At 45.2% G+C, this 8,991-nt stretch overlaps 1 long non-coding RNA gene across 3 annotated transcripts; it reads right to left on the bottom strand.

The window, feature by feature from the left end:
• Positions 1–1,370: 1,370 nt before the first annotated feature.
• On the bottom strand, positions 1,371–8,775 carry LOC146188249 (uncharacterized). Of its 3 annotated transcripts, XR_014707496.1 has the most exons (4): positions 8,643–8,775; positions 7,149–7,274; positions 6,499–6,665; positions 1,371–2,171 (listed from the first exon to the last, which is right to left on the bottom strand). It is a non-coding gene; the product is annotated as an uncharacterized LOC146188249 (long non-coding RNA). The 3 variants fall into 3 exon arrangements; XR_014707494.1 differs by lacking the exon at positions 6,499–6,665; XR_014707495.1 differs by lacking the exon at positions 1,371–2,171 and having other exon boundaries at positions 5,878–6,665.
• Positions 8,776–8,991: the final 216 nt, after the last annotated feature.

The raw sequence follows: 8,991 nt of genomic DNA on the forward strand, positions 1-8,991 counted from the left end.
GCTAAGAGACGATTGATTTGCTCATCCACTACAGCCATATCGTCGTCTGGTAGATCAGTACACTGCTGTATTGGCTGTTGTCGACGGCGTTTCTTGAGCACCGTATCATTAGACTTTGTCTTAGCTGGAGGTGCATTCGAAGCGGGCTCAGGAAGCTCTGGCCACTCGTCATCATTCCACTGAAGAGCTGCAAAGCGATTGGATGTCTGCACCGGCGTCATGTCCTCTATTGGCCAACGCTTAGTGTTCCGAAGACGAGCCTTCTGCGTTGCCTTTTGCTTTGTCGGTTTCGTTTGGGTAGTTCGGAAGATCCAAGGCGCTGTGAACTCTGTAATTTGCTTCAATAATGGTCAATTGCTCTGTCTACGGATGCGGCACTCTATAGGTCCTGCAGGTGTAAAAACTCCGAGAACAGCACAGCTGTCAACTTCTTGGGATAGACGTGTGAATGGGGCGGGTCTTGCACTGTTGCTTCTGCTACGTCGTTTTGCTAAAGCATTGCCGTGCTGACTGTCCCGCTCGATGTGATATAAACGCGGTTGTGTATATGCAAGTGATCACACTTACTCAATGAAAACTTCATAAACATGCTACTTTCAACCCTTGGAGGAGGTCATTTCGGACTTCTGCCCTTGTTCTCCCGGTACGTGTATGCTCGAGTAACTGCAAGTGCGCTAAAGCGCTAGAGGAAAGCGAGGAATACCTTCAATCCGTTGAACGTTAATAATTAGCTTTTGCTATCTTTTCCCTGTGACTGTGGGTATCAGACCAGGTGCTGACCAAACATACCGCGCGCACTGCAAGCGTCGGGCTAAGATGATCGGGACACAGAAAAATGCGACGCCCGTTCGCGCCTGCTTTGCGGCTGTACTAGTCTGTTGCTCAAAGCCCGCTTTCCTCCGGCGTCTTAGTAGAATACATGTTATGATGTACATGCTTGGGCACCAGGGTGTGGCTGGAATGCTTTCCGCTACAAAAAAATAAAAGCAAAAGGAAAGTGTCGTTCATGCATGAATCCGAACTGCGAAAACGATGCTCGTGGACGGAAGCAAAAGCAGTGGAAATCGCCGACTTAAGGGTAGGGTCTATACAGTATCACGGGGTCGGTCAATGGGACCAAGTGCGCCTCCATTGAGCGGCCGTGACAGTATGCTAGAATGTTCTAGCTCATTAAAGTCACGCAATGCCAGATCGCGATAGTTCTTCACGATTTTGTCCGTCATGTGACTTCCCCACAAGTCAACTTTGATATGCCCCGACCGGGCAGCGTCGCGCCCGTTACCAAAAAAAAATGGCGAACGGCGCTCGCGTGATGACGTCATCCCAGACGGCCATAGACGTCCGACGGTCGACCGACGGACGTCCGTTTTCGGACATCCGACGGAAGTCCGGTTATGTTCGATATACGTACAGCGGACGTCCGTCGGACTATCGTTCGTGGATCCGGATCGCGTCCCACGGACGTCCGACGGGCAGCCGGAGGCGGACATTCGGACGTTTCCCGGAACATGCTTGCAGGGCCCGCTATTGGTGTAAAAACTTGCCAATAACATTTGTGTAAAGCTCAGCAAGCATGTGCCATGGAAATTTCAGTCACATACTAGTGCTCAATGCCTTTGTCGTGAGAGTAAAGCAGACAACAGAATATGCAACAGGTTCAAGTTTCCTGTTGTCTGCTTTACTTTCACGCACAAAGCACTGAACAGTAGTGTGCAATTATAACTTCCATCAAAGAGGCACATATGCTAGCTGAGCTTTACACAAATGCACCATTCCTGAAAACATGCTAAGTGCATAGGCATACCAGCATGCGAGGTTGTAAAAAAAGCATTTTTTTTTTGCTTTATTGCAAAAACTGCATGCATAAATAGTCTACACTAAAAAAATATTGATGTTAAGGAATGGCATGGTAAAATGCAGGCAAACTGGAGTATTAAGAATAATTTTTTTTAATTATCCTGGGCCGTGACAGCTCTCGCCTTGGGGAGGTGGTGAAGGAAAAGATATTTATTGAAACCTAATATTTCGGAATTAACGAGGAGATGATCAAGTTCTCTGTGGGCGGCCTCCGCAGGCCGGGATTCCAGGAGCAGTTACTATCCTGTGCATTTGCTCGGTCAGCTGTTGCTGGTCTTTCAGGCCTAAGATGGAAAGAGCAGGCTGGGCCCCTCCTGCAATAGAAGGGAAAATGAAATTCAAGTTATCTGTGCTTAACTTTGATTACACATCTCCAAGGCCAACTGCCAGTTTCTCTCAATTGCTTTTTCCAGATGGCACTGTACGCATGCATCTCCATTCAGAACTGTCACATACTATATAGAAAGGTCATATAACTGCAGCAAAACCCATGCAGAATAACAAAAGATACAAATGTAGTTTGACCAGAACCTGGCATTCAGTATTTTAATGTTTTTATGTCGTCTCTTTGAACATGCCACTCTGACCAAACATGGCATGTTATGCTTGCTGCTATGCGCCCTCAGCAATGCCCAAGACATGGAGTGCACATGCAGAGAAACTAAGCATAAAGCTGTATATGAACATAAAGCACAGCCAGAGCATTGCAGTATTACACAGGTACGCATTGGCGGCAGAAACCTGCATTTTGAGCAGTTTAACAGGCAGATTTCTAAAGTCATTGTTCCTGCTCTGAAAAGAAGTGATCAATAATAACATTATCTAAAATTGTTACCTTTTTGTTCTGTAAACTGCACATTTCGCAGGTTTCCATGTACCCTCTACCGAAGCATTCCCTGGGCGTGTCGGGGGTATATCGACATCAACATCTAGGCTACAAGCGTCTAGAAAGCGTCTCCTTAGAGCAGCTGCGATGAAGTAACTTATCTGATAACATGCAAGCTGCTGCAGCAGAATAAAGATAGACATTTGACATGTGGCTAAAGCCCAATGTGGAAGCATAGCCCGCCGCAGTGATTGCGCAGTGTTCATGCTTCTACAAGAGTTAAAAGTAAAGTTATTTGTTTACCCACAGCGCTATATGTGACATTACAATAGCAAGGCTTATAGTTACACAAAACACAAAAAACTGGCAACCACAAGCTCCTGATGTATTACCGGCAGCATGCAGCATGGATGTTAGTTACTGAAATATGGTTGCATAATTCTGGCAACCAGCTGTGCATGTATGTCATGGATTTATCAACTACGCACAACAAATTACAAAAAAATAATAGTATTTATAAATGCAGCCAGCTGTTCACAAGCAACACTGTAGCTTTTTTACGGGGAAGGTAGTGGGCGCCAAAGAAACTGCCCCTGTAAAGGCACCTAATTTGCCCCTATGTAATATCGGGGACAAGTGTGTGGACTACACAAACTGCAATCAAAGCACATAACTTTTACATCGACCAGGAAACTCGGACCATACTTGTCGATGTGAAAGTTGAACGTTAGTTCTTTCATGTGTGCAAGAGAAATAAGGTCTGCCCCTGTAAAGGCACCTAATTTGCCCCTATGTAATATCGGGGACAAGTGTGTGGACTACACAAACTGCAATCAAAGCACATAACTTTTACACCGACCAGGAAACTCGGACCATACTTGTCGATGTGAAAGTTGAACGTTAGTTCTTTCATGTGTGCAAGAGAAATAAGGTCACAATTCGTTTACATCGCGATTCTAGTTCAAAATCTCCAGACATACTGTCCAGAGACTTTCGCCCCCGCAGTATAAGCCACCACTTGGGTAAGAGATTAGTAAAAGAAGTGTATAAAAGACATTAGTGCTGTTGGACAGCCATAGCTATAAAAATGGTATTGACATTGGAGTACTGCCTTAAGGCGGGGCCTAGGGCATTACAAAAGCAAGAGTTAGTGTCCGCTGGTCCTCATTTGAACGAACAAAAAGAGGGGGGGGGGGGGAAGAAATCTACCTCAACTACATGTTTTGAGTGACACCAAGCCACAGTTAGTATTAAAGATATCACACAGTTTTGTGGAAGATTTGGGAGCGCTTTGCTGCTTTCTTACAGGATTGGACAAAAGAGCTCACCATCTTCAGAAAGGCACATTATATAGAAATGAAAATAGTGAATTTACTGCATCTGGCCACAACTTGCACACGGAGAGGAAGATGAACTGAAAATTTTATACATGAATGTACGTATTTACAACAGGTGAAACAATGACCATGATCTATGCCGAAGAGGAAAGAGATCAAAATCTAGCTCAGAACGAGTTCTCCAGGCCACGGGGCCGTTTCATTAACTTCGGGACACCGCCCACATTTCTCATCCCCAATGACAACGAACTCACACATGACTGGCTAACAAACATTTTGGCATGTCCTTCCACTTTCATAAGTTCTTCATCCTCTCCCTAATACAAGCAATGCAAAAGGGACAACAAATTCGTTTCACAACAAACGGAATTTAGAGAATGGACCTCGAAATAACTGGCTCACTAGGTCACATGCCAAACTCTCTCCCCTAGGAAAAAAAAAGAGAAAAAATAAATAGAACCCATCAAAACGGTGTCCTACGTGCGCAACCACTGCCCAAAGCTTGCATCCTTGGCGGCTCCTTTTACAGAGCAATTATTGCAATTATTGGCGTCCGAGTCAGCACCATTGCGGACCACATCAGAAGAGCCAACCCACATCCTCCCGCTCCGCATCATACCGTCACTGTTACACACTTGCCCTTTTTCAACGCCGCCATCTCCCACCATTGTTGACATCCAGGGTTGGAATCCTCAACGAGACCCCACTCAGCGCGCCTGCACTGAATAATTGTCACTTTTATGGTCTCCCCAACAAGGAAGAGGGCCTTACACCCTTTAACCTGACAGTGTTTTTTCTTTGAACGATAAGCAGTTCTTCCAAAAGAGGTGCTCGTTTCAAAGCTGTGCTACCTCCGGGTGATGGGTCCAGTCAGAGTACTAAGGACCCCTTAGTACGCTTAGTACTAAGGACCCCTTAGTTGTATACTGTTCGTAAAGCTCCTTAAATAAAAATGAGCCCCCTACATGACACTGCAACGAGAACAAACTGCCTGTCCCCGCGTCTTCGAGTGCGACAGCAAAGTCCTCGGAAGAGGGGACTTCTTTCCCTCTCTGCCTACGTTTCCGTTAAGCACTGTAGCTGCTGTAGCTGCCTCTCTGTGCGCGTCTCTCTGCCTCCTGTCCGAGGGCAAGTGGGAGACGGCCGCAGCTGGGCATTGAACAGGTGACCCAAAAAGAGCAGACTAATAATGGTGCCTAGCATACCCACCGATCCCTTACAGAAATCATTAAAGAAATGAAAGCAACACATCAGATAACGCTACAATGTTTCTAAGTGCAAAGTCGACAACTCCAAGTCATATAAATATATGTACAGGGTCGTCCACTTCTAGCTATAACACAGACACTGCTTTCAAATCAACATTACGTACGAAACAGCCACATATCGATGCAATTCGGTGCACACACACAGGGACTCGGATGTGCTGCTTCACATGGCCTGCCACTTAGCTTTATTGTGTGGCCGGTTCGAACGCAACAGCGTTTTGAAGGCGGTGAGCATGTTATAGCTAGAAGTGGACGAGGCTGTACATCTCCGCACATTAAATAGACAGAAACAGTGCAGAGTAAACTAATAATTCAGTGTCTAGCAACACTATTAAAAGGGGATAAAGGCCACGGGGGGCTACGATTATTAGTACCGTTTTGCCTTTAAACTACAATAACATACTTGTTGCAAGCTTAAAATCAAAGATTCACACCTGTCCCACCCACAGCAATGGAACACACATCTGACTCAAGTCTGCAGAGAAAGAGCAAGCTAGACTATCACAGACGCACCCTTGGTTATTTTTCTGGCATTTCTGAGGGTGAAGAATCTGTCTTGTCAGTAGCATGTATATGAATAAGAATCCTATGACAGTAAATGCATCAGATTTTCTGCAGTGGCTTTTCTTTGCTGACCACATATGAGGTGAGCTATAATTTATCCAACTTGGCCTAGGTTTATTCTATGAATAACAAAGCTATAGCAGGTACACAGTCGTCCACTCAGGCTGAACATGGGAGTGCGTAGCATGCACTTTTTGAGATGCCACTGCATCCATCGCAGCTGCACACCGTAGCGAAGAGGCAGACAGCGTGAAGTACCAGTTCTAGTCCCTCTACCACCACTGGGGTCCAAAACTAGGGACCCCTTGTTTTTGTCAGGACAGGCCCCCTCAGGGTCAGCTAGTGAGTAACCTCCTGTATTTGTATCTGATGGAAATGTTTTCCACCACCACCCACAATACGCAGCTGCGCATCATAGCAGATGTGAAGCAACAGCTCCTGGTCCTTCTATGCATAAGCCACTTTGCCTTGATGCATGCTTGCGCACCATAGTAAAGAGGCAGACGACATGACGCAGCAGCTCATGGTACCTTTACAAATGAGCCCCCCCATTGTACTTCGATACGCACCATAGCAAATATACAGACTACGCCACACAGCAGCTCCTGGTCCCTCTATGCATAAGCCATCTTGCCTCAATACGCACCTGCGTACCTGAGCGAAGAGGCAGACGTGAAGCTGCAGCTCCTGGGCCCTCCATGCACAAGTCACTTAGCATCAATGCACGGCTGTGCACTGTAGTAAAGAGGCGAAGGACGTTAAGCAGCAGCTCCTGGTCCCTCTACACATCAGCCATTTTGCCTCGATGCGCATCTGCACACCGTAACAAACAGCCAGATGTGACAAAGAAGCTCCTGGTTTCTCTACACATAAGCCACTTTGCCTCAATGCACGTCTGCACACCGGAGCAAAGAGGCAGATGACGTGAAGCTGGAGCGGCTGGTCCCTCTACGCACAAGCCACTTAGCCTTGATGCATGGCTGTGACGGATGCATTGCTATTTTGCAAACTGCATGCCACACATTCCCATTCAAGCTAAGAGTGGACAACTGTGTAAACGTAAAATACTGGTTATTTACTTTAATGGACAATGACAAAAAGTAACATGGTGGACAATGTAAAAAGAATTTGCTGCATAAAGTTTGTTGAAACCAGTTCTACATCCTACATGTAAACAAGCTAAAACCTTAATGTCGAAGGGATGTCCTGTGTGTTTAAAATCATCACGCTCAAACAACTTCAACACTGACAATCATGACTCAATATTAATAATATAGATAATGATACAATACTCACTTTTAGCCATACCAAAGAAATGAGAATGCAAAGGGATGTTGCTGTTTTTCCCCCGTGGATGACAGTTTTCCATGTTCAAAATGCTGCTTCCTGTTGGCCTACGAAATCGGCTACAGCAAATGGCATCTGAAAAAATTTTGGAAGCCTCATGCTAGTCTTCAACGAGAAAAGCATTGCCATACAGAAGCAGAACACAAATACTTTTACAACACACTAAAAGCACCAACTGCGGTGCTGTTTTTAGGATGACTAGGTAGAGGTTTTGCTGTAGCAAGCCAAATGTTAGCCTTCAATAAGAAAAGCATTCCCATACAGAAGCAGAACACAAAAACTTTTACAACACATTAAAAGCATCAATTGCACAAATGCTTGTAAGATGACCAGGTACAGGTTTCTGCTATAGCCCACATCATGTGACCAGCGGTTATCAGAAGCCTTGTATGTGAGCATGATGCCCTAGATTCAATTTATGGCTATCACTGTATTAACAAGCATGCGTTTAAAGCTAATTTAATATGATAATCTAAGAACATGGTAAGAGCTTTCAGTGCGAGACATAAGCTCAGTATCATGCACTATAAGGTGCTGCATGGCTCTAGTGTAGCTTTGGCATTATCTCGCTGTCAATAATGCAGTGAAGTTCTGAGGAGCCTTTGAATATCTGTAAGGACAAAGCAACAACAATTTTGTTTTCATCTTACTTTTGCTCAACTCTTTTTCTTTTTTTTTGAGCCCGCGGCTTGCATGGCCTCCCAGTATGCCTGTTTTGCATAAAAGAAGGCGTTGCAGGTACCAGAGCTCACAGCCCAACTGTATCGCGGCGGTGGTATGTCAAATTCGTGCCAGAACAGCGCAGAACAATGGGTCAAGAAAAAGACAAGTGCTGACTTTTTTTTTTTTTCTCTCATCTCCTTGTCCGGTTGTTCTGCGCGGTTCGGTCCCACATGCATAACCAACATGCGCAAGATGCTGTCCTGGTTCGTCAAAGCTGAAGGAGAGTACTAAACCTTTAGTTATTTAGTAGCTACAGCCGTTCCTTCTAGAAACTGTACTTGCCGTAAAGCTCGAGAGAGAAAGATCAGCGGCTGTCCATTAGACAAAAAAAAAAAAAAAACACACGCGACGTTTTCACAAGTGTAGGCATGTCGCACGATAGGCTCGAGGAGTGCAAAAGTTTTCTCGTATAGTTTTTACAACTCAGCACGTTGCGCATGGTTAACAAATTAACTCCTTTAAAGCTCGGGCAGGCACTCCTTTATCAGAGACAGAGAAGTTGCGCGGCTTACTGGCGCAGCATCCAGTAATGCCGAGAAAGATGGCCCTCAGACTTGAGGCTGCACTTTAGTTAGTCGGCGCGGAGCCATCCTGTCAGTCTCGCCTAAAACACTCGACCGTTCGGCTGCTGTACAGAGCTGTTTCATTACCCAAAAGCTCACCACTATCGGTGCATCGAAAAGTTCCACTAAAGAAACAAAAGTTCGGCGAAATACTTACTTTGGAATCGGCGGGTGAACAAAGTGTGCCAGCCGCACAAAGCCACAGCAAAAACAATGCTAGCAGTGCATTACAGCCGTAGGTATTTGTAACTGCGCAGAAAATGCAAAACACGGAAACGTGAAGCCATCTTTAGTGTTCCATGACTACAACTTGTCAGGTGGATTGGATTGGCTCATTTCAGATTTTTTTGAGGATAGGTTCGGTTTCGTTCTCTTTGAGCTTGCTGCTTGCTGCGTCTATTCAGCCACTGATTAAAATTTCACCGAAGCATCATGATAGAAAAATGTTTAATGGTCATTTAACTTTTAATCAAAAATTTTTGATGGAAGAATTCAACGATGAAACA

Source organism: Amblyomma maculatum, chromosome 5 (genome assembly GCF_055883805.1).
Source record: "Amblyomma maculatum isolate TAMU_Amacu chromosome 5, ASM5588380v1, whole genome shotgun sequence".
In the NCBI taxonomy this organism is placed as follows: domain Eukaryota; kingdom Metazoa; phylum Arthropoda; class Arachnida; order Ixodida; family Ixodidae; genus Amblyomma; species Amblyomma maculatum.